Below are 9,225 nucleotides of genomic sequence, written 5' to 3' on the forward strand. Positions count from 1 at the left end.
ACAAAACAGTAGATTTGTTTTTTTATTTTTTAAGCTTTATTATTAGTTCAAACAAGCAGACTTACAATCATAACATAAAAACACACACATACCATGCAAGATGATACCCAAATCTTTCACACGCTGTCTGGAGCAAAGATACATCAAGGGCGGCCAGTTTCCACAGTGGCCAAAGTTAGATTCTGTGCAGAAGCTTGAAGGCCAATGCTAAAGTTTTTATTAATAACTGGCACCATAACTTCATGGCCTTGCTTCTGTGATCAAGAGACAAAACACTCGTTTTAGATTCATCTTTGGCTTCTCTATGTGCCTTTGAACTTTTCTTCCCATACTGTATCCAAGAGAGCTCTCTTACCTGTGGGACCTTAAAGACGCTGAAGATGGAGGCCATCAGCCTTGAGGACTTGGCACTGAGACCACCAATGACGGACAGCAGAGTGTCCTGCAGGTCACATTTGTAACCTGGAACCACTTGGCCTCGTGAGGAGAGCATGGAGAAGCTTTTTAAGGAAATCTCAATCTCCCTCTGAAAATGGCCATAGATGTGGAAGCCAAGGGAGATGTTGGGGAGGAGAAGAAAATCCTTATTGATCTCAGAGACAGCAAACATCAATGAAAGGAACTGCTGGTAGTTACCGGTGATGAGTCTGTCATGAGAAAAACATTGGGGAACATTACAGGAAAGTTTGTGCATGGCTGTAGAATTTGCTTCACTGTTTGGGGGGACATTTGGGGGGAGGAACTCCGAAATTTCATTGGGTTTGGGTTTTTTTCCCCAAAGGATTTTTCTTGGCTAAACTTGGATGACTTTGTGAGAAAGGAGAGAAGCCTTTCCATAGATAACATGGACTGTTTTATACTCTCTATCATCTTCACTTTGCTGCAGCGGCTGTAATCCTTTCCATCTGCTCCCCTTTCACCGTAATTATTTAAGGTCTCTCTTGGAGCAGCTTCTTCAGGTGTGATAAACTTTTCTGAGCACAGGACTGTAGTGGGGGTCACCTCATCAATTTACTGAAGGCCATTATACATGAGAAGTGCTGATTCCAATTGCCAAGAGGGATTTTTGTAACACCTTGAGCTTTTATTTGAATTTCTTACCACAAGTTACTGTTCAGATTAATATTATAATTTGATTTCTTCACTAGGCCAGCACAGCTTCCGTCTTCATTTCTGTTGTTTATTATGTTCCTGATGAAGAGATTGAGAATTCCAGACTATTTGAAGAGCTTGCTAATTTATTGAGAAAAGCACAAAATGTGCACTATACTAGGACAATACAAATGCTAGAAGTATTTTTGAAAAAAGTCCCTGAATTTAAAGCAAAGAAATGCTTTATCTGCATGTTTCCCTTCCAGCTGAAACTTACATAATATCTAAAGCAAGATTCACTGTATTAAAGTCTAGGACAGGAGACTTTGCAATGAATCCCAAGGGCAAATTCCCACCAATAATGAGATCACCAGGCCTATAGTAGCTTTCCTTTAACTTGATATAATCTGTGAACACACATATGGTTTGCAGCCTCTTCGCTGTAGTTGGAGCCAGGAGCCAGAAGAGCATCAGCATCAAAAATAGCATAACTCCTACCCAGTCATTCTTCACACACATATTGTTTGCAGACTTTTCAGAGAAGTTGGAGATAGGAGCCAAAAGGGCATCAGCAGTAGCATGACTCCTGCCCCATCTTTCTTGTCTTCTTCCCTCCTAGAACAGAAAAGAAACTTTGTGCATAAACTGATTTGAATGTTGCTCCTGAAATCTCACTGGAACTTTAGCATAGCAGGCACCACCTGTGCCACCTGGATGGCACCAGGACAAATTTATAGCAACAACACTTCCTCGTATCTGTCTTTGGGCCATGACTATAGAGGAAACAAAGGCATGGGAGTCTCTTCCATCCCAGGAGTGAGCTCTTTGCAAGGCAGGCTAAGGTGATATGTTTGCCCCCATTTGGAGAACTCAGAGATATTTTTTTAAAGCAAGGTTTATTTTGTAAGATTTTGTATCTAGAAATCCACAGGGGACACACAATGAATTACTGTATTTCTGATAATTGCAAGGAAAAGCAGTTGTTCTACCCATGGAGCAATAGCTTCTCATTCACCAGAATGGAAAAACATGTTTATGTGTCTTGTAATGCACAAAGCAGATGGAGTCATGCTGAAGTTGTGAATTTGACCTCCATGAAACTGACCCCTTGCATACAAGATGGAGTTTGGCCTGGGCCATAGTTGGTCAGCTAATATGAGAGTAAAGTGGTTTGGGGGCGTACAACTATCAGTTGTATCCTTGTAACTCAATTCAATTCAAACCTTTATTGTCAGTGCACAACATATGTACAATGAGATTGGTTGAGCTCCCTCAGTGCGCCCCTTCCAACACAATATAATTCACAGTAAAGACAGAAAATCCTTAAGCCAATAAATCATATTTAGAAAACACCCAGTCCTATTGCACCAGTGGGAACATGTTACACATTGCGCTGGCCCTGCAGTCCATCATACTACATAGTCATGATTTTATTTCTCATTCAGGAGTCTGACAGCCCATGGATAAAAACAGTTCTTCAGCCTGTTTGTGTGGCTGCCTATACTTCTATATCTCCTTCCTGATGGTAGGAGGGTAAAGAAGTGTCGACTAGGGTGAGAGTGTGTCAGGGCATTGATTAATCCCATGTTTGGCTCTGGGACAAATCACCCTGGTTTAATTAGAGGATGGATCGTGGCTCCTCCTTGTTGCAATATTCTGAAAAGAAACGCGAAGAAAAGTTCTCTAATAAAACTCATTTATTTGTTATAAAGAAAATAAAACACCTCACTAACTAAGAAAGTTAATTGTTACATTTTGAAAATAGCTTTTGCCGGCTATTTCTCAGCTGGACCTTTCTGGAAAGAGAACAAAGGAAAAAGTGTGTAGCAAGTGAAAGAATGCAGACATGCGTAGTAACTTTTGATAACAATTCTTGGCAAGGTACGGAAAGTCTGATAGTCCAGAAATAATGAGCTCAGCTGGTAAATAAAATAACGCAGTGACAGAGTGTCGTCCCTGAGAATTTTCCTCAGTCTTCTAAGGCAACGAGCCCTAGTGAGCAGTCATGCCAATGCTTGGATGGAATAACCAGGTTTTTAATAACCATATGGCAGGGGATAAAATTAGAAACTGGGATAACAAAGGATGGATATATAGTGTTATGTGAGTCTCTCCTTCACCTGAAGGTGGTTCCATTCAGTATTGGTTGCAGGAATGAGATTGAGCCAAATCTATTGACTTTCAGGGTGTATCTGGAAAACTTTCTCAGTTTGAGGTCAGGTATCATTTGGATGCTGATGATATTCAGTTGTACAACCAATGATTGACCAAGCGGTGCTATCAAGGTTTCCCCCAGCTGCTTCCCCCTGCCGCAGGGAGATGGAACCGACCAGGTGGTTCTGTCCCAGGTGCCTGATGGACCCTGAAAGGTTCCTGATGGAGTTTGGGCCGTTTCCTGAGACTCTGGCACACGACTCGACTGAAGAGCTGGTGGCTGCCTGGGATAGTGTGGCTGCCGGAGCTTTGGACCGTGTCGTGCCTTTGCTGCCTCTGACCCGATGCCAATCTCAATTGGCACCTTGGTTCTCCGAGGAGCTGAGAGAGATGAAGCTTCGGAAAAGACGCCTAGAGAGCATCTGGAGGACTAGTCAATCCGATTCTGACTGAACACTGGTGAGGTCTTATATCAAGACCTACCTAGTGGCGATAAAAGCGGCAAAATTTAATTATTTTTCCACTCTTATCGCATCTGCAGAGAACCGCCAGCTGCTCTGTTTAGGGTGACCCACTCCCTTCTTCGGGGGAGAGTGCGGGAAGATCCCTTGCAGGGTCAAGCTGAGGATTTTGTGCAATTTCTGCATGATAAAGTCGCTCAGTTTCGGAAAGGCTTGGACTCCGACTGGGTGAGATCAGGGGAGGAGACGGGGGTAGGTCTTGAGAATATTATCTGGGAAGAGTTTGATCCTGTGGTTCCCAAGGATGTGGACAGGATTCTCAATAGGGTTAGTGCTGCCACTAACCCTATCGCTGAAGGGACACGGGTTTATTGGACCCTTGTCCCTTCTGGTTGGTACTGGCTTCCCAGGAGGTTACACAAGGCTGGCTTCAGGGGATTATAAATGTTTCTTTGAGTGAGGGTACCTTTCCCGCTGCCTTGAAAGAGGTGGTGGTGAGGCCCCTCTTCAAGAAGCCATCCCTGGACCCAGCTATGTTAGCTAACTACCGTCCGGTCTCCAACCTTCGCTTTGTGGCAAAGGTTGTTGAGTGTGGTGGTGGCATGACAGCTTCCCTGGTACCTGGATGAAGTTATCTATCTGGACCCGTACCAGTCGGGCTTCAGGAGGGGTACAGCACGGAAACAGCATTGGTCACATTGGTGGATGATCTCTAGAGGGCTCAGGACAGGGGTTGCTCCTCTGTCCTAGTCCTATTAGATCTCTCAATGGCTTTTGATAATATCGACCATGTTATCATGCTGCAGCGGTTGAGGGGGTTAGGAATAGGAGGCAGCGTGCAATGGTGGTTCTCCTCCTTCCTCTCTGACCGTTTGCAGTTTGTGTTGGCAGGGGGGCAGAGGTCGACCTCGAGGTGCCTCGCATGGGGAGTGACACAAGGGTCGGTCCTCTCGCCCCTTCTGTTCAACATTTATGTGAAGCCGCTGGGTGAGATCATCCATGGTTTCGGGATGAGAGTCCATCAGTACGCTGATGACACTCAGTTGTACATCTCCACCCCAGACCACCCCAATGATGCCCTTGATGTGATGTCCTGCTGCCTGGAGGCCGTGCGGGTCTGGATGGGGAGAAATAGGCTCAGACTCAACCCTTCCAAGACCGAGGGGCTGTGGCTTCTGTCGTCCCGATATAGTCAGCTGGTGCCATCGCTGACTATTGAGGGTGAATCTTTACCCCCCACAGATGTAATGCTCTCTACATGGGGCTCCCCTTGAAGAGCACTTGGAAGCTCCAACTGGTCCAGAATGCGGCCACATGGGTGGTTATGGGCGCGACTCGTTGCGCCCATGTGACACCTCTCCTGCGCGAGCTGCACTGGCTCCCAGCGGTCTTCCGGGTGCAATTCAAGGTGTTGGTTACCACCTTTAAAGCGCTCCATGGCTTAGGACCTGGGTACCTTCGACACCAACTTCTGCCACCAATAGCCTCCCACCGGCCAGTCCTCTCCCACAGAGAGGGTCTCCTCAGGGTGCCATCGGCCAAGTTATGTTGGCTGGCAACACCCAGGGGAAGGGGCTTCTCTGTGGGAGCTCCTGCCCTATGGAACGAATTGCCCCCAGAAATACGCAAGATCTCCGACCTCCGTGTGTTTCATTGTGCCCTTAAGACCCTGCTGTTCTGCCAGGCAGGGCTATCTATGTAAATGATTTTAAATTGGGTGTTTTAAACTTTGGGTTTTAAATTCGGGCCAAAATTGTTTAATACTTTTAACTATTTTAAAACTGTTGTTTGTACCTTGTATTTTTAATTGGCTGTACACCGCCCCGAGTCGTTCGGGAGAAGGGCGGTATATAAATTAAATAATAAATAATAAATAAATAAATAAATAAATAAATAAATAAATAAATAAATAGGTTTTGCCATTGTGCATGAAGGTTGGATGGGAAGGAAGAGTCTCAGTTTGAATCCTAGCAAAAACAAGCACTGTTCATGATTGGTTCTTTCAGAAGTGGAATTTTTCATCTTTGGTTCAGAATGACATTGAACTATAATACCTAGGACTCTTATTCACTCTAGGATCTTCCTGAACTAATAGTTTCTCTTCAAGGAGCAGTATGGTACCTATCTCAAGAAAGAAGTGTGCCCGCTTGGACAATAAGTCAATCACAGTGCAGATCATGGCTAAATTTTGGAGGGAGTTCCTGCAGTCCATTGGGTTATCCCAGGGCCTTAGCTTGGCCTTTCATCCGAGCACCAATGGGAGGATAGAGAGACTGAATGGCATGGTAGAACAATGCCTGAAGTGTTACGTGAACTACCAGCAGTCCAATTGGGCAGACCTCTTGCCATTCGCCGAGGTCAGGTACAATAATGCTGTTCACAGGAGCATGGGACTAACTCCTTTCAAGGTAGTAAGTGGTGTGGACTTTGTCCCAATGCCAGAATACCCAAGGGATCCCCCTTCTTCAGTCAGTCTGACAGACTGACTGTCAGAGTTCCAACCAATGCCCTAGTAAAATCAAGAACCTCAAGCAAAGTTTCAAGGAAAATCCAGTTGTTTATTTGGAGTGTCATGTCGGCACTGACCAATTGAAGCCAACTCAATGTCAGCATTCCAGAATGTTCCAACTCCAATTAAAAACTCCAAGACAATCTTCATCTCAAAATCTTTATTTATTGGAATAGGTATACTGGCACATCTAGGAAAACCCGAATATGAGAGTTCCGGGTTTTCCCTCAATAAATCAAAACCCCATATCCAGCCCCTGCACCCATCAGTCCATCACATGGCCCAGTCACCATCTGTCCCAACTTGAGACACCTCTGCAAACACTCTTCCTCCAGATGCAGGAGCACTATGACCTTGACCAAAGAGAAGAATGCTATTATGTCTAACAAAAACCACTCTATCAAATCCCCCTCCTACTTTCCCAAGCGCAAGAAGGTGGCAGCATGGAAGCTTCTGAGGTTAATATGGCTTCCGAGGTTAATATGGCTTCCAAAGCTGAAACTCTGACTTCACTCAATTTGCGCCTTGCCTCTGACCCAGTTTTCCCCTCCCTCCAACATGTGTCATCAGTCACATTCCCCAACGAAGCAATTTCTTAGGGTGTAGAAGTCACTCCCTCCAGCCGTTACTGGTTTCTGTGTAGATGGCCTTGACTTTGGCCAGCTAGGTCTTTGAAAATATTCTGTCAGGTGCAAAACATTTGGATCACACATGAACTTCCAACTAGATTTATTAATTACTAATCATACGAACAGTAACTTTCTCTACTAATGTTTAGCACTATCTTGGTATTGTATAAGGGTTAATGGAATTCATGAGGGATTGGACTTAGTTCATTTGTGGCTATGTAGAGAGTTTAGGCTGATTGCTCTTTTAACTCCATGCCCAGGTTCTGCCACCTCCTCCAATAAGTTAAGTTTGTTAAACAGAACAAAATTGAGCAGTGGAGAGTCAACTTGCATGAGAGCAACAGAGGCGATGGAGGCAAGAGGGGTGGAAGAGTGGAGGCAGAAAGTCAGGAGTTCTTGGGAACAAAGCTACAGTTGAGAGATACCCAGCATGAATTCATCCTTGAAAGATGGGTTTGTTCACCCACCTCTGAAGGATTACTTGGTTTGGCTAATACTCAAGAAACAATTGCTGGGTCCTACCATAGTGAATGAAAGCTATTGCTTAACATATTGCTTAGCGCATTGTAAGCAGCCCTGAGTCTCCGGAGAAGGGAGTCACTGTCAGCTCCCAGGCAGTTCAATTTCACTATCTCTAGTGGTGAGATAAAGCAGATGGCTCAAAGCAAATTCCTTCCCCCCACCCTAAAATGACCTAAGGCACATACCTTCCCACTCCCTCTTTCCCACAAGGTACAGCAAAGCAATGCAAATGAAACCCTGCATAACCTCCACACCCCAAGCCTCCCCTTCCCACCAGAATGGCAGCATCCCAATAGAAATCTATGGGACCAGACATGTAACCAATTGCAGCACATGAGAAGGAATTTTTTAATGGACAAGTTCCTCCTTCTTGTCATCTTTTTTTAAAAAAAATCAGATTCTAAACATGCCTGAAAGACAAATATAAATGAGGCACTTATATTTGCCTTTGCATTAGTTAGAAATTTTTATTTCTTACTATATTTTCTCTACAATTCAGATCCGGCCTCAGTAGAATAATGTAGCATTTGGGGAAAAAGATACAAGCCAAGAGAGCAGCTCCAGAGGCGAAAATGGAGAAGATCTCCACGGCCACCATGGACTTCCCTTTGGTGCTCAGGTAGGTGGGGAGGAAGGAGATCCAAACACTGCAAAAAACCAGCATGCTAAAAGTAATGAATTTGGCTTCGTTAAAACTGTCAGGCAATTTCCTAGCTAAAAATGCCACTGTGAAACTGATGAAGGCCAAAAAAGCTAGATAGGCAAGGATAATGTAAAACATTAAAGCTGAGCCTTCCTTGCATTCCAAGATGATTTCTCCAAACAAGGAGTGAAAGTCACAGCTGGGAAATGGAGGAGAGGTTCCCAGCCAGGTGGCACAAAGAAGAGCTTGGATCAGGGGACAGACTATGACAATGGAGTTGGTCAGTGGTTTTCCTAAGAGTTTCCTTGTTCTGTTCCCTGGTTTGGTGGCCATGAAGGCCAGAACCACCATGACAGTTTTTGCCAACACAGAGGAAACTGCCAAGGAAAAGAGAATGGCAAAGGCAGATTGTTGGAAGAGACAGATGATCTTCCCTGGTTGACCAATGAAAAGGAAGGAGCAGAGGAAGCAGAGCAGGAGGGAGGCCAAGAGGATGTAGGTGAGATCTCGGTTGTTAGCCTTGACAATTGGAGTGTCATGATGTTTATAGAAAATCACCAGGACTGCAGAAGTGATCACAGAGAGAAAAAGAGTGAGAGAAACTAAAGTGTATCCCAGGGTGTCTTGATAGGCAAGGAAGTGGATCTTCTTGGCAATGCATTGGTCCTTGTCCTTGTTGGGATATTGGTCTTCTGGGCAGGGTTCACAGTGAGCTGCATCTGAAATCAAAAGTCTTTGTCTAAGGATTCCTTCAGCAAGTACCATGCAGACTATTCCTCCCACATAAATGATATGAGTGTTGCCATTTTGCTGTTGACCTACCTACAAAGGGAGTAATGTCCCCCTGGAGCTCTGGGTGGCCCCTGACCTGCGTTCTTTCTGCCGTGACCTTAAGACATGGTGATTCCGCCAGGCCAGATTGGACTGAAGGGGATTTTAAGGGGAGTATTAATGGTTTTTAACATTTAATATTGATTTTATCTGTTTTTATTGCTGTGAGCCGCCCTGAGTCCTTCCGGAGAGAGGGCGGCATATAAGATAGATAGATAGATAGATAGATAGATAGATAGATAGATAGATAGATAGATAGATAGATAGATAGATAGATAGATAGATAGATAAATAAATAAATAAATAAATAAATAAATAAATAAATAAATAAATAAATAAATGTCCCCTATGCTATTTATGGCGAATTAAAAAGAGCAAATAATC

The sequence above is a fragment of the Pantherophis guttatus genome, chromosome 1, assembly GCF_059756535.1.
Source record: "Pantherophis guttatus breed Tessera chromosome 1, ASM5975653v1, whole genome shotgun sequence".
Lineage (NCBI taxonomy): Eukaryota > Metazoa > Chordata > Lepidosauria > Squamata > Colubridae > Pantherophis > Pantherophis guttatus.